Source organism: Vicugna pacos, chromosome 3, assembly GCF_048564905.1.
Source record: "Vicugna pacos chromosome 3, VicPac4, whole genome shotgun sequence".
Lineage (NCBI taxonomy): Eukaryota > Metazoa > Chordata > Mammalia > Artiodactyla > Camelidae > Vicugna > Vicugna pacos.
In genome coordinates, this window is record NC_132989.1 from 26595792 (window position 1) to 26621576 (window position 25785).

General features: G+C 43.2%; 1 protein-coding gene and 1 long non-coding RNA gene across 5 annotated transcripts in view; one reads left to right on the top strand and one right to left on the bottom strand.

Moving 5' to 3' along the window:
* Window positions 1-25785, bottom strand: part of CATSPER3 (cation channel sperm associated 3) — a 335119-nt gene that overhangs the window by 58626 nt on the left and 250708 nt on the right. The gene's annotated exons all lie outside the window — the stretch shown is intronic.
* Window positions 36-12604, top strand: LOC140689466 (uncharacterized). The gene is made up of 2 exons (XR_012064443.1): window positions 36-553; window positions 12343-12604. It is a non-coding gene; the product is annotated as an uncharacterized lncRNA (long non-coding RNA).

Below are 25785 nucleotides of genomic sequence, written 5' to 3' on the forward strand. Positions count from 1 at the left end.
CACTAAGTGCCCAGCACAATGAGTAAAAATACATCCATACCAAGGAACTACGTCATGACATCTCAAAACAACAGGGACAAAGAAAACCTTCTATAGTAGAGGGGAAGCGAGAGAAACAGATTTCACATAATGGCCTTCTTGGCAAGACTGGAATCATGAAGACAATGGCACAAGGCCATCAAAGTTCTGAGAGATTATTTCTAACCTAGAATTCTATACCCAGCCAAACCATCAAGCAAGCATGAGGATAGAATAAACACATTTTCAAACATTCAAGATCACACACACACACACACACACACACACATCTCTGCTTACTTCTTTATAAGTAATGGGGAAAAATGTGCTCCACCAAAGGGAAGAAGAAACCCAAGAAAGAGGAGGATATGGGATCCAGGAAACAGACGATCAGCAGAAAGAGAAGCCAAGGGAATGTCCAAGATGTTAATAAAGAAACTCTAAAGAAAATCAGCACAGCAGATCTAGAAAGCATCCGACCAAGTTCAGAGGTTCCAGGAGAATTTCCTCATGAAGATGGAATTGATAGAATAAGGTTTGTGAAAAAAACTTTGAGACAAATTTTATTCAACAAGGGGAGAGTTTGGTGTTGAATTAGTGACATATAATTTAAAAAAAAACTGGGCAGAGGGGAGGAGAAAGGTAATTGACTCTAGAGGGGAAATGTTGATCAGGAAAGTATAAGTCATAGCTCAGCTGTGAATAGTGTTTTCAGAGTCACAATAATTTAATCACCAAGCACTGATCTAATAAAATTATGCTATAACTATTTTGGAAAGATGGGAGATGCGAAGTGCAGGTGGAGATGAAAAGAATTAAATCCTCATCTTCCACAGTGAGAAGTCAACAGACGATGCCAAAAATGAAAAATTCAAGCAGCATAAGTACATTATTTAGAGATACAGAGGTAAATATCTAAATATCAAAAGAATTATCTCAATGACTAAAAACAGTTGCCCCTAAGAAGTAAAAAGTGGGGTGGGAGGAGCAGGGTAGATGCCCAGGACCGGGGTGGAGGGTATCCATGTGCATGTGTTTGTGTTATACGAGGCTTCTAGTCATGTCTGACTCTATCTGTAAATAGAACTTTTATTCTTGAGTGAAACTTAAGGCAAAAACTAACAAAAATTGTAAAGGGGACAAAATAAGGAGGAAAAGGAAAGGAAGGGGAAGGGGTGAGGAGGAATGAGGGAGGAAAAACCGCGGGCGTTCTGATTTCTGAATCATTATTAGAAGCTACAGGTCAGCTCTGTGTGCTGTTTGTTCCAAAAGCTCCTACCTCTCAAACTACTTCTTGAGGGAGCCCCATCTAGCTACCAAGGACTCAGGACAGACAGAGGATAGATTGTGTCCCAAGTTGTGTACACATGAAAGTTGTCCTAATAGTGGCCCTCACAGGAAACACACAGATTTGCTTAACCATTCAGAGGACTCATTTTAGCCATACCTCCTCCAAGACCACCTGTCTGTGTGGTTTCTCTCCAGGAGAACACCTGTTAACTAGTACAGCGATGAGGCTGGTTCTAAGGATGCACTGAGAACCTCAGGCCTTGCCCTCGGCGCTTTTGAATTCTGATTCTACGGAGGGATAAGAACACTGGACCAAATCACCAATTCTTCAGGCACTCAGGGAGGAGAGGGAAATCCGCCTACCAGCTAGGTCAGACTCAACCCCTGGGCTTTCTGCTTCACCTTCATCGAAGCACTGCAGGCCTCTGGTTTATGTTTGAACCATCTAAATGGGTAACCATGCCTGAAAGCCATTTTTTAGCTAGTTAGGAGGATTTCAGAGGAAAAACACTGTATCAGTCCAAACACAAAAACACAGACAAAAAACTTGGAACAGGATTTCATCTTTTAACTACAAATGTTTTAACTGATTCAATTTTGCTTCAATTTAGTTGATTTTTATTTTACAATTATAAAAGTAATTTATGTGTATTTAAAAAAATTCTGACAACGCAACAAGGTAGGATGAACAGTAAGTCATTCCCCCTTGCCTGCTCAGGCTCCCAGGACCTTTGGCTAAAGGAAATCACTGTGAATAGTTTCTAATGCATTCCTTGGGGTAGATTCTGTGTGTATATAGAAACACGTATATTGGCACGTCTTTTATTTATTTTAATTGAAATGAGAGTACGCTGTGCATATTGCTCTGCACTTTCCTTTTTCTGTAGTTATTTAATGTATCTTGGCAATATGTTAAGATCTTCAAAATACATTATAGGCTCCCATGTTCTTTGTAACGGCTGCTGGGTTTTCCACCATATAGATGTACCTTAGTTTAATCAGTCCTGCATTGGTGGATGTTTATAGTTCTCTACACTTTTTTTCCTCTGTTATAAATAGGGATGTAGTAAATGTCCTTAAATGGGTGTCACAGCATTCATTTATTAATATGCCCATAAGATAAATCCCTCCATGTAGAATTGCTAAGTTGAAAGGATGGTGCATTTTTAATAGGAACAGCCAAACTTTCCCCAAAGGTCTCACACCAACACATACGCCCTGCCCACTATGTGTGACTGTGCCTGCTTCCCCACACCCTTCCCCATAAAAGGTATTGGCAAACTTTTAAACCTTCACCAGCTTGCAAGGTGCAAATTCTATCTTGCTATGTTAACTGACTTTATTTTTAATGTAAATAAGGTTGAACTTCTTTTCATTTGCTTATAAGTTATTTTTATTTCTTTTTCTATGAACTACTTGCTCAAGTCTTTACTCATCTTTCTATTGGGTTGTCGGCCTTTTTCTAATTGATTTTTAAGGGTTACTTATAAAGTAAGGAAATTAGTTAGCCTTGAACCAGAATTATGCTTGTGACTTTTCTAATGGTACTTGGATGTTAAATTCTGTATTCAACCAGGAGGAGAGGAGAGTCTTCCCAGGGTCTCATGTGAATACCTAAAAGCAGGGCAGAGCAAAATGACAGAGGTCCTAACAGGGAGATGTGCTAGTGGACTGACAGCCTGTCACACGTCATCTCATTCCATCTTTACCATGACCCTGGGAGGAATGTATCATTAGTATTCCCATTTTACAGACAAACAACAGGTTTAGAGAGGTCAAGTTACTTGCCTAGGGTCTCACAGCTAGTAAACGGCAGAGCTAAGATGCAAACCCAGGCTGTCTGATCCCAGAGACCCAGCCGTTAACCATTCTGCTATACCTTCTACCAGTGGATTCCCAATGCCCAGCATGTAGTAACTGAGGGTCACTGTGGTCACTCCAGACCAAAGGCATCTTGATGCCACCCTGGAAATGCCAACCACCAGTCTAGCCTGTGGGCAGGAGCTGACTGTCCTGTTCTCTGCTGGGTTCTCAGTGTCTAGAGAGGTCCCTGGCACAGAGTGGATGCTCAGAAAATGGGTGCTGAGGGGATGAATGAATGAATGTCTTCTCACTTGACCATGAGCTCCTTGAGGGCAAGGACCATGACTGGCTGTTCTCCCAGAGCCTAGCTCAGTGCCTTGCACAAGGAGGACAAAGACCAGTCAAAGACTGTGTGCTCAATGAAGTAAGCATCTCTCCACTGTCTGGGATAGTGTTCTCCACAATCTTCAACTCTTAGTCAAGTTGGAGCAACACCACCAACCCTGGGCAATGTTCTCTTTGACAACACTTGACATGTCATCCCGGGAAGGCCCATGTGAAAGGGCAGGAGGCCAGGGAGCCAGGCCAGAAAGGCAAGGGTGGCCTGCCCACCCCCAGACCGAGCAGCTGGCCCCCTTCCCCCACCTCTGCCCAGGGTGTGCCTGCTCATCTTTCTCAGCGAGGAGACTAGTAGCTAGTCCAGAGCCCGCAGGGTCACCTCACAGTTTACTGAGGATAGACCCAGCTTTCTGTCTGCATTAATTCATCTGGTCTTCAAAACAATCACATGCCACCTGTACTATTATTATTATGCCCACGGATGAGGAAAGGCATAGAGAGGTTAAGTTGCTCAAGTTTGCATATAGCAAAGCCAGGATTTTAACCCAACACACTACTAGGCTCTTCTGCCCAGCAGCAAGGATCTTCTTTATTTGGGGCTGCCCTCCAGCTCCTGCTCATCCTCCCAGGCCCAGCCTTCTGGCTCCATCCCAGGCAAGGGCTCCCAGCAACCAGCAACCCTCCCTCACCCCTCACCCCTCACCACTCGCCCGTCAGCTGGCTCTGCCTTTACTCCTGTTCTGTTAGCCGTGGCAGGAACTGCCTGGCTTGTTGTTCCGCCCCTCGGGGTTGTGAGCACAGATTCTCCACGTGGTCCCTGCCTTCAAGGGCTATCCACTGATCTTCTCTCAGCACCCTGTGGCAGCCAGTGGGGCTCTCAAGGCCCCTCCACACTTCCTGTCATGTCCCTGGCTGAGGAACCCAGCTCGTGACCAGATGTCCCCTTATGCTGAGGGAACTGAAGTCAGGCTACAGGTGAGCTGGGCCCCATCTCAGGTCTGTCTCTTTGCACCTGTCTGAGGGCAGATGGCCAGGCAGGCATTGCTGCCGGTTCCATAACCTGTGCTGAAGAACTTAGGCTCCGGTGTCAGATAATGGGTTCAGATACACTGTGTGTCACTGGATAACTTATGCAACCTCTCTGAGCCTAGGTTCCTCAGCTGTAAGACAGGGGTAATAACAGTATCCAACTCACATCACAGGGGCTTGGGGAGGATTAAACTAGTTAATAGGACTATTTCCTGACCCTGTGCTGTAGGCAGGCACTGGGCAGGTATTCTCACTCACACCTGCATCACAGGGATGTCCCTGCGAGAGCCCTGAGGAGCCCTTTACCCAGGAGCACGCTCAGTCTCCTCCCCTCGCTCCAAGCCCACAATCCCTCGCAAGACGCGCCCCAAGTTCTAGTCTCCAGCCGAGCTCCTGTTTGAGGGCAAGATGACAGATGAACCCTGAATCCAAGGATGCTCAAGCCCCCTGTCGCCAGGCTCGAGTCCCCAGCTCCTCCCAGCCCCAGGTGGGCTTGCTGGCCTGGCAGAGCCTTTGGGAAAGGGGGCTTCTGGAAGAGGAGCTGTGAAACGCAGAACAGGCCCTCACCCCAGGACCTTCCTCACCATCTGCCTTGCCAGTCGTGGGCGGGCCCTCGTCCATCAGGGCTGACACCAGCTCCTTGCTCCCCAGCCATCTGGGCATCCCTCGCCCACTCTTCCTCTCCCTCCTCTCTTCCCAGAGCTCAGCTGGCCGCAGGGCTGGGCTTGCTCTTAATTAGCCTGACAAAACTCAGTCACCAGGGGAAGTCCTTGAAGTTGAGGATTTCAGCAAAGCTAAACCACTAAATCCCGTGGCCGCCAGCCTGTCTTCACAGCTTCTTCGGCTCTGCCAGAAATCACACTTACTCTCATGCAGAAACCACAGCCCTGGCGGCTTCAGTGTCTCCCCCAGTCCTGGGCCACCTTATCAGGACAAGCCCGGCCCATCCTTTATCTGCCTGCCATCTCTAAGTGCTTCCATCCCCCTGACAGGCCCCATAAAAGCTGGTAGAAGACAAGGCTGTCCCGCTTTTGACATCGCTGACTTCAAAGGCCACGAATTAGGTGGGGCTGATCTGGATGCTGCGCTGAATTGCGAGCAATGCTTGGTGCTCCTGGAATGACCCTCTTGGTCTGGGGATCACTCCAGGAGCCCCAGAGCTTATCAATAAAAACACAGAATTGGTTAAGGGCACAGGCTGTGGAGCCAAGCGGCCCCAGTTCAAGCCCCAGCTCGGCTGCTTGGTAACTGGGCAGGTTGCTTACCCTGGTTGTTCTGAGTCTTTTCTGCCAAATGAGGAAAATGGAATTTACCTGTCTAATCCTCCAAATGTCGCTGGGACAGTCTTGACATAGTGAAGAAGGCTTCCTTCTGTATGAAGGTGGCTGTTTATTGGGGCCCCGAGAGCCATCCTAACAGGGCCCTGGACAGCAGTGAGAATGAAATGGTGGCACTGGGAAAGGAGGAGTGAAGAAAGGACCAGGCCAAATGGCACTGGCAGGCTCAGTTCCCAACAGCCCACCACCCACCCCAGGCCATCAGAGCTCATGGCTCCAGACTTCCTCATTCTGTAGCAGCAAGAGTCCATCCCCAGGGATCAGACTCTTTAATGGGTACAGAGTTTCAGTTGGGAAAGATGAGAAGAGTTCCGGAGATGGATGGCGGTGATGGTTGCATGATATAAATTTACCTAATGAAACTACACTATATGCCTCAAAATGGCTAAAATGGCAAGTTTTATATTATGAATTATTTAGCACAATTTTTTAAAAATTCTGACCCTAGCTAGCAGAGAGAGAGTTGAGAGGAATGGAAATAAGGTACTTTCTCACTTTTCTGAGAGCTCAAGCTGAAACCGAAGATTCTTACCTGCTGATAACAGAAATGAAGCCCAAACTGGTAACTGACCCCCTGGTGCCAGTCCCAGAGCCATCCCATGGCCCCATCAGCCCCCGTGTGGGGGCTGCCCACACAGGGCACAGGCAGAGCCGTCTCAGGAGGGGTCTGCCCTGTGCACTGCCTCAGCTTCTGGGGAGGCCCCAGAGTACAACCCCGCCTGGCTCACGCGCACGAACGGTGGCTGCTCAGGGCATTTACTGCAGGTCCTCAGTACAAAGAAAGAAGTGCAGAAAGGGGAAGAGGAAGCGGGAATTAAGTCATCCTCAGTTCTTCTCCCAAGTTTCACCGAGCAGAATCAAGATGCTTTTCGGGCCCTCTGCCCAGAGACAAAACAGGAGATGAAAATATTTATTTGTTCCTAAGGCTTTTGCAATCCCAGGATGAAAAGCCCACCGTGGCTGTAACTCGCTGCCGCGCGAGCTGCCTCCGCAGCAGCCCTCCTCCCAGGCAGCTGCCCACTCGCACAGGTCTTGGGGCAAGGAGTTCCACCATCCCACTGGGGAGAAAAAGTGGGATCCCCGTCCCAACAGAAACGGAATCTATTAAACCAGAATTATCCCCTATTGGCATCAGGGAGCCATAAATAGCCCAGCCGCCCCAGTTGAATCACCAGAGCTAGCACTGTGTCAGCGTTTCTATATACACCAGGGTTTGCTAGGGGATTAGCTCACAGCCATAAAAAATTTGCTCCAGGCTGAAACTTGGCCTAAAGAAAATCTCAGCCCGGGAGTAGATACTGAAAAGAAAGCCAGACAGACACTGCCCCCAAGCCTCCCGAGGACAAGGGTGCCTGTGACCAGGACCTCTTATACCAGGGCTCTGTTGTCACCAGCACGCAAGCAGCCTGGTGATTTAGGGCACTGCTTAGGGTTGTCATAATTCACAATTTGGTTCTTTCGTTTTTATTTTCTCAAGCCAAAAGAAGGGGATACTTGCTGCTTTGAGAGTTTCACGTAGGCCTGAAGTTTCAGAATGTGTAATCTAAGCCGTCCCCTTTCCCTGTTGACAGCTAAATGTCAAGAGAAGAGAGATTTACCTGAGCAGGGAACCCGTGTTCATGTTGATTCTTTGTACGTTGTTGGGCCGATGGGTGCTGTCTTCCACCCCAAAGGAAAAGTTTGAAGAGCAATGACTGGGTACCTAATATATCCATATGACACAGGCGTAGGCAGTGGGGAAAGGATGTTCTGTTTTGGTTTGCTTTTTTGCTTCTATGGATAGTCAGTCCAACACCACCTGTTAAATAAAGCTAGGCTCCTCTGCACATCATATCCATACATGGCTTTCTAGCAGATTAAAGATATAAATGAAAAAATAAAACTGTAAAAAATATTAGAAGAAAATTTAAGAAAATGTGTATGTAAATTCAGGGGAGGGAGGTCTTCTTAAAGAAGACATAAAAAAACAGAGGCCATAATTAAAACAGAGGTTTTAATATGTGGCAACAAAACGTTTTTACATTTTTAGGTAGCCAGGTTTATCATAGACAAAAATTAAAAGAATAGACGGGTGGAAAAATTTGCAGTCTTATGGCTCAGAGTTTATATGGTGTTTTAATAAAGGACTCCTACAAATAAAGAGGAAAAAGAAGGAAGAATAGATAAAGAAGCAAAGGATATGAAAAGGCAGTTTAGAGAAGAGGAAATGTAAATTGCCAGTAAGCAATGAAAAGATATGCAACTTCACTGGTAGTTAGGGAAATACAAATTCAAACAATAAATATGAACCATCAGATTGAGAAAACTAAAATAGAATAGTAAGACGCAGTACTGTAAGGATGTGGGGAACAGGAGTGCTCATTCATAGCTAGGGTCTGATGAAATACTACAATCTTCAGTAAAGATGTCCAGTACCATCTATTACAATTTTAAATGCCTACAGTCTCACTTACAGGAGTATGTTCTACGGGGCATATCTACAAGAATGTTTATAGCAGCATTGTCTGTTAGGGCAAAAACCGAATCAAACAGATGTCCATCAGTTGAAGTGTTGACTAAATTGTGTTATGTTTATACCACCGAACATAAATTATACAGCTATTTATAGAAAAAAAGAATAAATAGCAACTTCCATGTACTAACAGAAAAAGACTATGATGGATTTTTTCCATTTTTAATTACTCATATATTATAATGTATTGTCCTTTAATATGTATTATTTTATTAATGAATCTCTTTATTTTCCTTTATATTTAATAGATATATTTTGGTGGGGGAGGCAATTAGGTTTATTTTTATTTATATTTAAGGAAGTACTTGGGATTGAACTCCGGACCTCATGCATGCTAAGCATGCACTGTACCACTGAGTTGTATCCTGCCCCCAATATATTACTCAATATATTTTGAAAGTTATCCACGCATGTCAGAAGGTTTGAATTTGCCTATGTCCCTTACTGATAAAGGAGGCTTTTTTCCAGCAAATTTACTAGCTAACGCAATACTATGATGTGGTGTTAATTGAAAAGCAATGTCAAGTTAGAGTACTGTGTTTCACATGAGCCAAATTTTAGTTTTAAAAATAAATAAGTAATGAAAAAGGAGAAAAGTTAAAATCTCAGTAGGTGTGTATGTGTGTGTGTGTGTTTTAACTTTGTCTGTGCATGGAGAAAGATGTAGATGAAATTACCCTATATACTGTTAGCATTGATAATCTCAGAGGAACAGGATTTGAAGTGTGACCCACAAACTATTAACTTTTTCTTTACACAACTCTGAATTAGTTTTTTAGAGCAAACATATATGAGTTTTCTAGTATTTTTAAGTAGAAAAGTTTTTAGTCACTCCAAAACCAAAATTCATTGGTAAAGGGGAAGTGACAGCCAAACCCCAAGACATGCTTAATAAATACAACAGAGCACGCTAATTAGTACTGTAGCGCGTACTAATTAATACTATGGCGTGTACTGAGTAACACTATGAAGTGTAGTAGTTAACACGAGGGACTGTACTAATTACTACAGGGTGCACTAATACAATGGAGTAGCCAGAGAGGCGGCACTGCCCTGCACTCAGGGAGCTCACAGACAAGTCAGGGAGACCAGGGAGACAAAATACATGAAACCCTTAGAGATCAATTTTAGAAGTCCACAAAGGTTCAGGAGCAGACGTGACCTGGGGTGTTCAAGATGGGCTTCATGGTGGAGGGTTCCAAGGCTTTGAGAACTAAAGGATTTGGATGAACGGAGGATTAGGGAGTGCAAGAGTAGCAGCAGTACGAAGAAAAGGTCCCTGGCTGTGAGTGAGCCTGGTCATGAGAGTCCAGGAAAGGGCCTGGCACTCCGTAGGTGCTCAGCAATGCTTCCTGGGCTCCGCCTGCCGCACCTCCTTTTCTTCAGAAGGTGGCACTGGTTAACGAGAGTTTGCACATCAGCCTGAACACGGCCTCTACAAAGGACAAGTTTCGGTTTCCCTTCACAGGACCAGTTCCATAGGGAATGATTCACAGCCAGACTGCTCTGTGCCCCAAGTGCTGAGCCAAAGGCAGGCTCTCTGAAGTCTGGGAGCCCCACCAGGGAGCAGGGGCCTGTCAGGCTCACCTATGGGGTCACAGAGCAGCATTTTTGCCCACCCCAGGTCAGTTCCCATCGCCACGCACGTGAAGTCAACACGCCCCACTCACAAGATAGCACACAGACGGTGGTGGCTATCTTCCCAGCTGGTATCTAAGCTGCTTGAGGGCAGCGACCAGCTCTGTCTGGCTCACGCTCCTTTGTCAGACACATCAGTGAGTAACTGACAGATTCATGTTGGTTTGCACAGTTGGTCTTGGTTGCAGAAGCCTCTGGCTTTCCTCCTTGGAGTCTGGCAGAATGATAACACTACCAGAAGTTGGGAGGAAAAAGCCAGGATCTGGAGTTTACAAGACTGATAAGCAAGGTTTCGTTTTGAGAGGCCAAAAGAAAATAGTGACCTATACCAGTATGTTTAAGAGAGTATTTGAAGAAGGAAGAGGACAGGCTGTGCATTATTTTCCATGGGGAAGGAGGAAAGAGGGTAGCTTGCAAATTGCTTTCAGTATTTTCATTGGCGGCATAAGCACTTATTTCATGTGATTGCTGAAGGAGGAATGAGGAAGGAGCGTGATTTTCCCACAGGCACATCCTTGGTGGAAAACGGTGATGCTTTATTTCAAGCCTGAGAACGTTCTGGGGCTTACACTTCTAGACTCCTCAAGGATAGCAAGGCCGACTCTGTAGAGAGACCCATCCCTCCCTGCCAGTTCCTTTTCTCAGCCCTCAGATTGTTCAAATCCATCCCTGCCCAGTCTGTGACTGGAGGTATGCCTTGGCCCTGCTCAGCCAGCTGCTGGGCACCCGGAGCTGGGTACAAGGTATGGCTCCCGCTCTCCCAGACTTGGAGCCAGCAGCGTCCTATCTCAGACTCACAGCTTCTCTCCCAGAACCCACAGGAATGATGGCACCCTCCTCCTGGGGCAATCGTCACTTCTTTCAGAACCCAAAGGGGCTGGCTCCCTACCTTGGTTTCAACCTCTTTGATTTGAAAAATCTTTGCTTTCTGCTCAGAGGAAGTGAGGTCCCTTCATTCATTCAACCAATGTTTAGTGAGTGATTTTCATGAGCCAAGCTGTGGTCTACCCCGAGGAGTAAACAGTAGTGAACAGAATAGAAAAAAAAAAATCCATCCTCGAGGGGCTTAAATTTTAGTAGCGGAAGCAGAAGAAAAACTAATTAATAAATAAGTCATTTATCCAAGTGCCGTAAGATAAGGCGGGGGCGGGGTGTGCTCCAGGGACCGTGAGGAGGGGATGTTAGATAGGGTGGTGGGCGAGCTCCCCTCTCTGCTCCTGCCTGCTCAGCCTTTATCTTCTTGCCGAGATGGTGTTATTATGGTTCCCAAATGTTTGAGGTTCGAGTGAAGAGTTCATCTGTAATGGGATTATCTCTGGCCCTGTTTGCTTTCATTACAGTCCGACTCTCTCCGAGCATGAGAATCTAACCTTACCGAAAGCATATTTTGGTAATCTGATATAAACTAAATTTAAACTTTGACCTCCAACAATAAAAACGCTGCTTTCCTCCTGTGAAGACCTGAAATTCAGATTAAGGGCCTGCCAGCTTCACTTTCCGGGTTTCTGACTTCTAATTAGATTCTAAGCATTACTCAGAAGGGGCTGAGCACAGGCCCAGGCCCGTGTCGGGAGCTGGCCCACTGGCCTGGTTTCCCCTCATTCCCATCAGATGCCTCTCCCAACTTTCCCGCACCTTTCCCTCCAGCTTCCGTTTTGTGGTATCGGCGCAGAACAGAAAGTTCGGGCTGGAAACTCAAAATTAAATTGCTGTCTTAGGCCACACTACAAATGTGTTCTGATTCCCGTTTTGCCCAAACTGCTTTAATCCTGGTGTGGGTAAAGGTTAAGTATGAGCTTACTCCAATCTGCCCCCACGTCATGTTCTAATTCCTATAGGTTATCTTACTTGGAAATTAAGGCGAGCAAACTCCACGAGGGGGCCGCCCGCGCCCAGGGCTGCTCCCTGCCTCTCAAACCGCCACAGCCTTTCCTGCCGCCCACCCATCAACCATTTTGTTTTTCAGAGCCTGGCATTCATATGTTGCTCGAGTTTGCTAGACACAAAATTAAAATCTTGCCTTTTCCTTTTATTTTCTTAAAGAGAGAAATTAAGTAAGTTTCACAGTCTGGACCAGAATAAGCAACTCAAAATTCAAATTCAGGGATGTCCCACATTAATAACTGTTCACCAAGGAAGCATTTCCTGTTTATACGTTGAGCTAATGAGAATCCATCACCCCTGTCAAATACACTGAACACCAAATTCAAATGTCAAACCAAATGTAAGAGGTCACACATTTCCTTTGCTAACTAAAAGTGTAATTCATAAATATTATTGCTACCAAACTCTCCATCTACAACATTTGTTTAGAAATATGCACATGTAATATAAATTGTGATTAAGTTAAATGGGTATATTATTTCCTGTTTTAAGGGCTAACAGCAGCATGAATTATGCTTTACTGCAAAGAAGGCTCAAGTCACAAGCAGTCCTGCCTGAGTACAGCCCGACATTTTACACCCCCAGATTGGTTTTTGCACGTTCATTCATAAATACTTTACATTACCCAGCCTTGCTGATAACTTTCACTTCTGCTGCCTTATAAAATAGCTCTTACTATTGAAAAGGTCAGCTAAATGGACATAAACTTTGAGTCCAGCTACAAGGAAAAATAAAAGTGGAAAAACAAAAAAGATTTACGAAGCCAGGGTCTTCATTTACCTCCGTAAGCATAATACCAGAATCCAAATTAAACTGAAACTTTGCATCTGTGGCATGATTTAGTGAGAAGGGAATTCTTAGGACGAGAAGCAACAACGCAGATTTTTAACTTCCAAAATTAATAACAGGGAGTAGAAAAACAAGCGGGGAAGCAATCATTCATTCCGTTTTTGTCTACAAATAAATTCAACTGACGTCCTTCGTTTTAAAAACATGTATACAAATTAATATTTATATTTTAGGAAAACAAACTGTATTCCAGCAAGGAAAACAAGGGAAGCAGAACAAACAGAAATACACTCTCACCTAAGAACCTGATGGGGAATGGTCCTCACGGCACTCTAATGAAAGGGTGGAAAAAGGGAGAACCAGAATCAAAGCTGACCCTAACCAGTCCTGCTGTCAGTTCAGGGAAGGAGTGCAGTTCCACTCTCCAGTCAATGAAAACTATCACCAAAGACCGAAAACGCAAGGCAAGCAAGCAAATAAACCCTGCACTCGCCGCCTGGGTTGAGAGGCTTGCTCCCACAGGCAAGCTGCGAGGCTTAGTCCCAAATCTCTGCAGAGCCCACTTCCTTCTCACCAAGGCCTCCGAGCCTCCCTCCCATGGGGCCAGGTCCCCCCACCCCACCCCGCCTTCCTTCGCCAGGCTAAGGCCTGTGGAGGAGGAAGGTGGGTTAGATGCTCCTCGGAGGAGCTCTGAGTCATCAGTGTTTTCCAAATCTTTCCCAAGGGGAGCCAGCCAGACGCCATCACGCCAGACAATTCTGCAATGAAACCGAATCTTTGATGTCACAGATTGGTGAGAGGGATAAACTGGGTTCCTCAAAGAGATAACCAAGATGACGCTCCAGCTTTTGATGTCTGGTGAATAGCATTTCATAAACTACAGATTCAGCAGCAGATAATTAACAGATACCACTGAAGCTTGTTTCTGCGGACACGCGGCCCGTTCAATAGGAAGGCGGCCAGGGGCTGCCTCTTACCTGCCCCGCAGCCTCGCCTCCCCCCAGGCAAAGGCTGAGTGGGCAGATCTGGGTTTGAGAATAGGTCCTCCTAGAGAACAGCTTAAAGTATGCAGCTCTCATTAAAAATTTAAATTAGGTTTCCAATAGTTTTATCATAGCATTTTCCCATCATAATAGAATAGTTGTATCATTGGGTTATTTTAAATATAGCTAACTATGATTTGAAGTCCAGCGAAAGAGAATGACTTTTTTTATCCCACATTTTTTTTATTGGTGTATAATTTACATAAAGTGAAATGCTCAGGTTTTAAGTGTTTTGTTAAGTCCATTTTGATGAATACATACAAAGATGTGGAACATTTCTCTCATCCAGAAAGTTCCTCACACCTCTTCTCAATTTTCCACCCTAGAATCAACCACTAATCTGATTTCTATCACCACAATGTGATTTAGTTTTTCCTGCTCCAGAATTTCTTATAAATGGACCACATAGTACGCATATTTTTGTATCCAGCTTTATTTACTCATCGTAGTTATGAGATTCATTCACAATACTGAGACTATTAGAAGCTCATTCCTTTATGTTGCTCGGTATTCTGTTGTGTGACTGTGCCACACACGGTGTGCTTATCCATTCACTCTTCACTGCTGGACACCTGAGCTGCTTTCCAGTTTCAGAATTTTATGAATAAAGCTGCTATCAACATTCCTATGCAAAAATTTTTGTGAAAATATACTTTCATTTCCTTCAGGTAAACGTCCAAATATGGAACTGCTGGGTCTCAGGGTAAACATATTTTTGACTTTTTAAGAAGGTGCCAGTTTTCCAAAGTGGTTACACCATTTTATACTTCCATCAGCAATGCATGAGCGTTCCAGTTCCTCCATATCCTCTCCCACATTTCAAGTTGTCAATTTTTTTTTTCACTTTAACCCTTTTGGTGAATAACCTCTGGTGGATAACTAGTAGTAACTCACTGTAATTTTAGTTTGCTTTTACCTGAAACCTAATGATGTTGAACACTTTTTCAGGTAATATACATTTGCATATATTCTTTAGAGAAGTTTCTATTAAAGTTGTTTTGCCCATCTTTAATTGGATTGTCTTTTAATTATTGAGTTGTAAGTGTTTTTCTCTTCTATCGTCTTCAAAAGATGCAAGTCTTTTGGCAGGCATGTGTTAGTCTATTTATTTCCTTAACAGTGTCTTCTGATGAGCAAAAATTTTTAATTTTGATAAAATCCAATTTACCAAATTTTGTTTTTATGGCCCATGCTTTTTGTGACCTAAGAAATCTTTGTCTACCCAAAGGTTAAAAAAAATTCTATTTTTTTCTAGTCATTTTATTACTTTAGCTTTTATGACCCATATTGATATGATTTTTATACATGATTAGACATAGAAGCCGAGGGTTTTTTTTCCTTTTTTTAATGGATATCCAGTTGTTCCCATACCATTTGCTAAAGAGATTTTCTTTCCCTATTGAATTTCCTTGATACTCTTCTAAAAATCTTTGGACCATATATCTGTAGGTCTGTGTATAGACTCTATTCTGTTCCATTTATCCATTTGTTCATCCTTTCTTCAATACCACACTGTCTTGATTACTGCAGTTACGTAGTCAGTCTTATAATAAAGTATGGTAAGTCTTCCAAATTTGTTTTACTTTTTCAATATTGTTTTGATTATTCTAGGCCTTTTTGTCTTTCCATATAAATTTTAAAATCACTTTGTCAAAGGAAAAAAGCCCACTTTGTGAGATTTCAATTAGGACTGATCAATTTTGGGAGAATTGACTTTTTAATAATATTAAGTCTTCCAATCCATAAACATGGTATATCTCTTCATTTATTTAGATCTTATCAAATTTCTGTCAGCAATGTTTTAGTTTCAGCCTTATGCATCTTTCATTAAATTTATCCCTAAGTATTTGATTTTCCTCTGCTATAGTGAATGTTATTTTAGATTTTTCATTGTTGATTATTTACTTCTAGTACATGGAGTCATAATTTTGTTACATCTTCCATGATTACAAAATAAATGATTACTTCATTTTTAAAAAATTCCTTAGGTGTCTCTCTGTACAAAACCATGTCACGTGTAAGTAAAGAAAATTTTACTTCTTCCTTTCTAATCTGTATGTTCTTTATTTCTTTTGCTTATATTATTTCTTTGTCTAAGATTTATAGCAAAATGATGAATAAAAGTTGTGAAAGAGGCATCCTCACTTTGTCTCCACTCTATGTAGGAAAGTATTCAGTCACCAGTAAGTACGTTAGCTGTAGAATTTTTGTAGATACTACTTGTCAGGTTGAGAAAGCTCCCTTTGTGCCCTAGTTTGCCAAGTTTTTATCATAAATAGATGTTAAAAATTTGGCCACAGCTGTTTCTGCATCTATGAAAACACGATTTTCTCCTTTAGTTAATCTGGTAAAGTATATTGATTGTTTTTTAAATTTTACATCAACTTTACATTCCTGGGATAAACTCTACTTATGCTTTTCTATATATTGTTGACTTCATTTGCTAACATTTTCTTAAGAATTTTTATACCTATGTTAATAGGGACTCTGGTATGTAATTTTCTTTTCTTATAATGCCCTTGTCTGGAATTGCTATCAAAGTAATGCTGGACTCAAAATGACTTGGGAAATATTCCCTAATATTCTATTTCCTGAAAGAGTTTGTGTAGAACTGGTATTCCTTGAATATTTAAAAGAATTTACCAGAAAAACTATCTAAGCCTGGACATTTGTTTATGGGAAGTTGTTTAATTACAAAATCATTTTCTTTAGTGAATACAGGGTTTAGATTTTCTGTTTCTTCTTGTGTCAGTTTTGTCAGTTACGTTTTTCAAGTAATGTGTCCCTGTCACCCATGTCACTGATGACCTGACTGTTTTTTGACCGTTGGTATTTTTTAGAAACTAGATGTTTTGTAGAACCATTGCTATAAAGTTGTTCATAACATCACCTCATTATCCTTCTAATGTCTTTAGTGATGGCCCCTCTTTCATTCCTGGTATTAGTAATGTGCATTTTCTCATTTTTAACTTGTTATACTTTTTTGTTGCAGTTTAAAAATACATAACATAAAATTTACCCTCGTAATCATTTCTAAGTCTATAGTTCAATAGTGTTAAGTATATTCACATTGTTGTGTAACCAACCTCCAGAACTTTTCATCTTGCAAAACTAAAATTCAATATCCATTAATAAATTTTCCTAGGTGTTCATTAATTTTATTAATCTTCTTAACAAACCAACATTAGTCTTTGCTGATTTTCTCTATTGCTTGTTTTCTATTTTATTGATTTAATTAGCTCATCTCTTGTTAACATTTTAAGGCACAAAGGTAATTGATTTTGCACCCTACTTATTTTCTAATGTAAGCATTTAAAGCATGAATTTCCCTTTAAAAATTATTCATCCCACAGATGTTGATGTCATCTCTTCATTATCATTAAATTTAAAGTATTTTTTAATTTCCCTTGTGACTTTGAGCCATGGGTTATTTATTCCTATACTGTTTAACTTCCAAATATTTGAGAAATTTTGTAGGTATCTTGTTGTCATTGATCACTACTTTAAATTCTGTTTTGTTCAGAGGAGATACTTAGAAATTCAATCCTTAGAAATTCATTGAGACTTGTTGATGGTCTAGTTTAGGTCTATGTTGCAGAATGCCCCATGTGCACTTGAAAAGTATGTGCATTTTGCTTTTGCTGGGTGGAGTGTTCGATAAACATAAATTAGATCATGTTATTGGCAGTGTTCAAGTCTTGCATATACTCACCAATCTTTCAATATATCAGTTACTGAGAGAAGGATCTTTAATTCTTCAGCTATGATTCAGCTTTAGTTCTAACAATTTTTGCTTCATGTATTTTGGTTCTTTGTTATTAGGTACACATAAATTTTAGATTTTTATGTTTTCTTAATTAACATTTGTCATCATAAAATACCTCTATCTTTTTATCATCTTGAAGTCTACTCTTTCTGATATCAGTATAGCGTCAGCTATTTTTTTATGCATAGTGTTTGCACAGTATCTATTCCTAATCTACCATAAATCTGTGTGTGACTTTATCTTTAAAGTATATTTCTTATAAACTACATATAGTTGAGTCTTGCATCTTTATCCAGTCTGACAATCACTAATTTTTAATTGGGAAGGTTAATCCATTTACATGTAATTCAACTACTTACATATTTTATTTTAAGTATAACAAACATGGGTTTGATTATTATTATTCCTTTAGGCTCTTTGTTTTTCTGTTACTCCTATCCTGAATTTTGGGGATGAAACAAATATTCTTAGTATTTCATTTCATCTCCGCTAGTGACATGTTAGGCTTGCTTGCTTGTATTATACTTTTAGTGATTTCTCTAGACATTACATGTTTATCTTTGATTTCTCAATTAACTTTCAAAAATATTTGATGACTTTCTAAACAATTTAAGAACTGATGACAGTGTATTTCCAATTACAATACTCCCACCCTTTCTGCTCCTGCTGCCAGAGGTTTTATAGTTCTAAAAGACTATAAACCTCCATATTCTTTTGTTATTATTTTTACTTTAAATGACCAATTATCTTTAAAGAGTTTTAAAGGTGCTTTAAGTTTATAGACCTACTCATTCTTTCTGGTGTCCTTCATTCATACTGGTTCTTCCTGTTGAACCAGATTCTCTTCTGAAATCATTTTCTTTTAGCCTATAGAACTCCATTTAGCTTTTCCTGCTCTTCTGGAGATTGATTATTTCAGCTTTTGTTTGTGCGCATATGTCTTTATTTCATACTCACTTTTGAAGTATATTTTCACTGCATATAGAATTCTAGGTTGACAGGTTTAGTTTCTTTTTCCTCACAGCACTCTAAAGATGACATTCCATTGCCTCTGATCTCTATTATTTCTGATGAAAAGTCAACTATCATTCTTGTCATTGTCCCTCCATGTCTATGATAAAACTATGACAAATATTTTTTTCTTCAGCCTTTTCCAGCAATTTGGCTATGATCTTGCTTGAGATTCTCTAAGCTGCTTAGACTTGTGGTGGTATGATTTTTTTCCATTAGTTTTGGAAAATGTTTGGTCCCTATCTCTTCAAATTATTTTTTCTGCCCTTTTCTGGCTCGTCTTCTTTTTCTAGGATTCCAATTACATGTGTGTCCGACTTTTTGGTGTTATCCCAAACTCTCAAACTCTGTTTCGTTTTTTTCAGTCTATTTCTTCCTTTTTGTTTCGGTTTAGATCATTTCTATTGACATGTCTTTATTGATTTTTTTCCTCTGTTGTATCCAGTCTCCTAACAAGTCCATCAACAGAATTTTTCATGCCTGTCATCCTGTTTTTCATTTCTAGCATTTCCATTTAATTTTGTTTTTATATTTTGCATATGCCTGCTGAAATTCTCTATCTGTTGATACATGTTGCCCATCTTTTTCACTAGAACCTTTAGGATATTTATCACAGTTATTTTACAGTCCCTGTCTGATAATTTCCAACATGTGGGCCAATCTTGACCTGGTTCTATCAATTATTTTATCTCTTGACAAGTGATCATATCATTGGGGAGGGGGTGTGTGTGTGATATACACTTATACTGAACACTACACACTGTGTGCAAAATATAGTCAAGACTGAGGTAAATACTCCCCCAAATGAAGAATTCCCTTCTTCTAACAGGCTGTTAATGTCAGAAGTTTTGTTAGTATCTAGTTTGTAGTTGAGTTGGGTTTGGGCTTCATTATTGCTTTTGTTACATTATGTGTACTGCAGGCTTCAAATTTTCTTCATGGTGGACCCAAATTTAGGGTGCCGCCTTCTCAGCGTGAAGCCAAATGTGAGAGACTTTCTCTGAACTCTTCTATACCTCCGACCACTTCAGCAGGCTCTGCCCTACAGAAGGGGTCTCTCTCAGCATTCCTGCCCCTCTCCTGGTGGTGCACTGCTGTCTGGTGTTCAGCTATGCATATCTGTGCCTCAGAGAGGCTCCCTCTCCGCTCTCCTGCCTTCTGCCCAATAGGAGATGACCGCTGTATCACACTGAGCACGGAATCCAGATCTCGGGCAGGTTTTGGGCCCTCACCCAGCAGCAGATGAGCACTGACTCTTTCCCATGTAATGTCCAAAAGGGTTTCTCTGCACAAGAAGGTTTCTCTTGGTTTTCCTGCTCTGGCCTCAGTGCTAGGCAGGTCTTGGGCCTCTGCCTCAGAGGTGGGGCTCTCTTAACACTCCTGTCCTCCCCCAGGGGCAGATACCTCCTGCCACTTACTCTTGGAAAGTCAGGAAAACAGGAGGGTTTGTATTGGTTCTACTGTTTTAACTACAGACTCAGCCAGGCTCTGTGTACCTGCACCACAGAGAGTTTTCTCTCTATTCTCCTGTGCTGCCCTCTGTCTTCCCTTGTGAGCTCTCGATGGAAGCCATGGACAGAAGTGAGCATGCAGACACCTCTTGTGTCTGGGGCTTCCAAGAATTCTAACCTGCCATAGTAGCCCACACTTGGCTTTTAAAATTTTATTCCAACTTCAGCTGCTTTCTTCTCACTTGCTTTCTGTGATGGTGACCTCCTCTTCCGGCTGCTCAGCCCAAGGTGAAATAATCATGGGTCTCATCTCTTCCTGGAGGGGCTGTCACCCTTAGGATTTTAATTCATCAGGTTACCTTGTGTCCTCAGCTCTCTGATAGACTTAATATATGATTTTGTAAATAAACTGGCTTGTTCTTATTGTTAGGGTAGGAGCAATGTTCTCTTGCAAATGTTTACATCCCAGGCAGAAGCTCTCACTAGATATGAGTATTAGTAACTAATAACCTCTCTTTTTTGGTATGCATTTATAAGCTTTAGATGCAACTTCACTCTTTGTACATCTATTCTTTTCTAGTGAAATAAAAATAAAATCTTACCCTTCTCCCTTAGTCCCACAGCTCCTTGCACCTGGAGCCCATGAACAGTACGGGGTGAAGAATCTGTGCGCAGCCAGCAAAGGAATGGATGGCATTAGGATAGTGATGACAATAAACACTTGTTGGGCGCTCAGCAGGTGAAGCAGGCAGTGTCTTATAAATGCATGATTTTATCTCTCACAACTCAATGAACTAGATACTGCTTTCCAGCTGAGGAAATTCACGTTCAGAGAAATGAAATGACTTGCCCAAGGCCACATAGCTAATAACGAGAGAAACCAGGACTTGGATTGAAGCGGTCTGGCCCTGGAGTCTCCACTCTTAACCTCCACATTTTAAGAGTGAGGGAGGGGTTAAATATTTACTTAAACTAAATTTTCTTACATCCATGACCTGAGTTCTGACTAACTCACATAGCTCTCTATACATCCAGGGTCAGAACAACACACACACACACACACACACACACACACACACACACTCTCTCTCTCTCACTCTTTTTCACACAAATCTTCCACAAGGAAGTGACGCTCCCACACTTCATCTCATCAGAATGCCCTTACATCACCCTACTGCCTTCAGAAGGAGCCTCCCTCCAGGCCCCCGCACCTGCCCCCAACCCAGTACAATGGCAGAAGGCCAAGACTGGATGGGGTTTGCAGAGGTTGGCAGCAGAGCAATGGCCTAAGCAAGACCAGCCTGCAGATGAGTCCTTGGACAAATGCAGAGAGAAGACTGGACAGCCCAGTGAGAGCCGTGAGGTTCCGGGGGCCTCCCCAGGCAGTCTGATGTGGGGAGGGAGTGGGGAGATGATGCACCATAGGTCATCAACTAATGGATCTAAAGTCCAAACCCATTATCTTAAGGAATTGGAAGGAAAAAAAATCGTGTAGTTACATTTACAATTCAGCAGCATAACTTCCCTGACAATCTGCCTAGAATAGAGCTCGCTCTTCCCGAAGCAATGTCTTAGCTGTTCAAAGGAAGACTTTCCCCAGTCACTTTAAAAACTAGAGACATTGCCATTAGGAGCAAAGAGATCAAAAGAACCTTAATCTCCTCTGTCAGTGGGCCAGCCACTTACCAAGTCTGAGAATGTTCCCCACACACTGCTTCCTGAGCCTGCCTGACAGTCCCTGGGACTGGTACCTTGGATCTTGGAAAATAGAAATATGGTTTTACTTACGCAGGTCTCTATCTCTAGGAGATGCATGGAACGATAACACAATGGCCCAATCATCTCCCACCCCAATGGCTGCAAAATGGTATTTCAGAACTCATAATTGGAATAGCTGTGGTTGCTTTCTTTAAAGAGGGATCAAAACATTGAAATCCATCCAAGAGCACTGCTCATGTAACCTGAGAACGGGTGGCATTCATTAATGGAGCACACACAAGGCACTTGCCCTCATGTCCTTGAGAAAGATTCCCTCAGCATTCCTCGGCTAGAAGCAGGCCCCGTGGCTCCGCGCGCTCAGGAAGGCCCTGCTTGTACAGAAGGCTGGTGTGCAGGCTTACTTGTTCTAGGCTCTCTTTCACATCACTAGGCTGCTGCAAATTAAGGTTGCATTAACAGAAGTACGCTTCCAAGAAGGAGGGAGGTGAGGCCCTTCTTGCTTCTGTAGGGCTAACTTGGGCAGGGTGTACTGCATTCTCAGCCCTTGCACTTTAAGGTGGACTTTGCCCAAATAGCGTAAGCCCTAAGGAGGGGTGCTTGGGGTGATGGAAGTTCCATGACCAGGACCTATGAAGTGGTTATACAGTCTTGACACACTGAGCCTACTCATGCTTTTATTTCTGCTCCAAGGACTGGCATGCTACCCCATGCTCAAACCTTTCTCACTCTGTGCTCTCGTCTCACATGTATTGATCCTTCCCCGCAACTAAACCTTGGGCTCCCTGGACAGTACGGAGGATGGGGGTTAACACACAATACCCGGTGTGCCCAGATATATCTGTTGAAAGAATGAATGAACAAATAAATAGAGAAACAAAAGGGCTGCCTTGGAAGGATGGATTCCTACACGCCGTTATCTGCCCACCCGACCCCTCCCTGGGATGACAGGAAAACTGGCCTGCTGATGGAAGGGGGTAATGACATTCCACCCGCCTCCCAATGAGATGCCAGGAGCTGAAGGATTAGACTCCTCCAAAATTTATAAGCAAGTCAGGCTCCCAGCGGAGAAAGCGTAAGAATGAATACCAAGTTGGAGGAAGTCAAAGATAGGAGTCAAAGTGGAGTCCTGAAGCTGTGGGACCTCAAGCAAACTGCTTAGCCCTCCTGTGCCTTTGCTTCCTTTGGTTGTAAAATGGCTAAAATCACAGCTAGTTCACAAGTCTTGCTGGGAGAATCTAATGAAATACTGCTGGAAAGGGCACATTAAAAGACTATGGAGAGCACTAAATAGGTAAGGGGAGAAGGCAGTGACAATAATGGAGGTAAGTGGCATCCTAGGGGGAGGGGATGGTCTGGCCTAAGACATAGGGTGAGAAGGTGCAGGAACTTATGGGGCCGTCCCTCAGGACATCTGGCTGACTCTTGGAACCCAGCCAGGAGGCTGGCATCTGAAATGAGGCTGGCAGTGAAGGGGAGGCCAAGGGCTTCTCTGCACAGGGGTGGAAGGGCCCTGCCAAGGTCTGCACATCCAGGACAGGAGGATGAAGCTCATCACTGTTGCTCTGTTGCTACCAACACAACACTGAGAACACAACCAGCCGCTCATAATTGTGTTCCCTTCTTGCTTTGGCCAGTAGGAGGCTCAGAGTCTAATCTGCATCCTACCTCCAATAAGAGCACTGGAACGATGGCCTCTTTCCCCAACCCCCCAGACCTCTCCTGTGACACCATAAGATCCAGGAGAGCAGGTACCATGGCTGTTTTGTTCACTGCTGCATCCATAGAGCCAGGCATATGATCAATACTCAGCAGATACTTGCTGTCCATTCACACCCTTGTTTCCTTGCCTTCTTTTCCCTTTGCCCCAATTTCTCCCCTTATTTCATGTCTATCCTGCTGTAGCAGCTGTGTTTCTGAAACTGCCTCAGATCCTCTTTCATACAAGGTGGGGTACAAATAAATATCTAAGAAAAAGAGGACATAACAAATAAAGAATCCATGGATGCATCAGTCACCCAAGCAGCTTATGTAACAGGGCTCTGCTGACCTTCCCTGCTTCCTCCGAGAGGCAGGCTCGGCGGGTGCAGGCGCAGAAGGCACTGGTTCTGAAGTTCAGCTTTGTCCTTAGGAGGCCCTCCTACCAGGCTGCTCCCAGAGATTAGGTTACCTCCAGACCCAGCTGAAAGGTTGCCTAGCAACACTCATCAGACTCCTCACCTCTAAATCCCTCATTTGTGTCTTACATGTACACAGTGCAGGGTTAGCCTGACCCTGCGCACCATCCTCCTCCCGCAACTCCCCACCTAAAACAGGCTGCTCTGCCTGCATCGCCAGAACCTTCTTCTACGCCTGACCTGTGACTACCAGTGGGTTCCCGTTGAGCATAAGCACAGAGGCAGATTGAGCTTCGAGCCCCAGAGCCACCATGTCTGATCAGCACACGCCAGAAAGCAGCAAGGGGAAACAGGAAAGATAAGCTGGAAGCCTGCATCTGTCTAGCCGATGCAGACCCCGTTACCCCTGGAGCTGCCTCCTTTGAGACTTTCTGCTCTCAGGAAAACACTTTATTTTTCATCCAGAAGGGTCAAAAACATGCAAACGTGTAAATAAATGAAGTGTTGCTTAAGATCATATCTAAACAGTGTTCAAAAATAAATAGTCTTTCTCTAAAGTAAGACAGTATGCAGTATCCATCTGGGGAGGCAGGAATACAAGGAGCAGTTTGGAAGAAACACTCCCAAATTTATGAGACCCGAATTTTATCTGTGCTTTTCCAGAAGCCATAAAAAAAGAGCAAAGAAGCCCAAACATGGGCCAGAGGAGTGGATGTGGGCAAGCACCCCTTTCCTCGGGCTCTAAGCAACCCTGCCAGGCAACCGTCTGGCTGCCAGTGAGGATAGGTTTCACCGCGGCCTCTCTAGCTGCTCCTCCAGCTTAACTGCCAGGCAACTGGCAGCTACAAGAGCGTCCACAGGAAAACACTGCTCTTTTCCCTTTACACAAAGAGCAAGCCACGTTTTCTTGTATTGAGTCTAAAACCGGTCAACTCCATCTGGCCTCTGTCCCTTAGCCAAAAGTTAAAACATTAAGCATTACACACACACAAGAGCAAGAGAGCAATTTAAGCTCTTTATGATGAAATGTATTTTTGATAGTGAAATGAAGAACAGACAAGGGCAAAGGGTCAAATCAAGACTCTTTGGAGCTGTGCTGGCCAACAGGTAGCCGCTAGCCACACAGGTCTACTTAAGTTTAAATGCAATGAACTACAAGTAGAAATCTAGCTCTTCCATTGCACCAGCCACATTGCAGAAGCTCAGTATGCACGTGTGGCTAGTGGCCACCATGTCAGATAGCTCAGATATTAAAGAACATTTTCATCATTATAGAAAGTTCTACTGGATAGCACTGCTCTGGACCATTCCAGGAGAGCAGGCTGTGGTCACAAGGGTCCATCCCCAACATAGTGGATTCTGTCAACAGGCCCTGTTAGATGCCCATATGCCCCTGATCAACACTTCCAAGGTGAGCTCTCAGTCTCAGGAAAAAAACTCTACTTCCAAGGCCCAAACACATCTGGGAATTTTCCTAGTACCACCACAGTGCCGTGTCTCAGCCAGACTTATCCCTGCATCCCATCAAAAGTTACCTTGTAACCCCTGTCTTGAGACATACTTCCACACTGCTCTAGGGGTGTAGTGGGTGGAATGGTGCCCCCCACCCCCAAGATGTGCCCACCCAGAACCTGGGAATGTTAACTTATTTGAAAAAGGAGTCTTTGCAGATGCAATTAAAGAACAGATCATGCCGGATTCATCAATAGGCCCTAAGTCCAATGACAAATGTCTTTATAAAAAGAGGAGAAGCTACAGACAGAAGAGGAGAAGGCCACATGAGGATGGAGGCAGGAACGAGTTCCAAAGGAAAGCTCAGGGCTGCCGGCAGCCACCAGAAGCTACAAGTGAGGCGTGGAGCAGATACTCCCTCTGAGCCTCTAGAAGGAACCAACCCTGCCAACACCTGGATTTTGAACTTCTGGCCTCCAGAACTTGAGAGAATACATTTCTGTTGTTTTAAGCCACAGGTTTGAGATAATTTGTTACAGCAGCTGTAGGAAACAAATGCAAAGGGTTAATGGCAAATTATGACTGAGTGG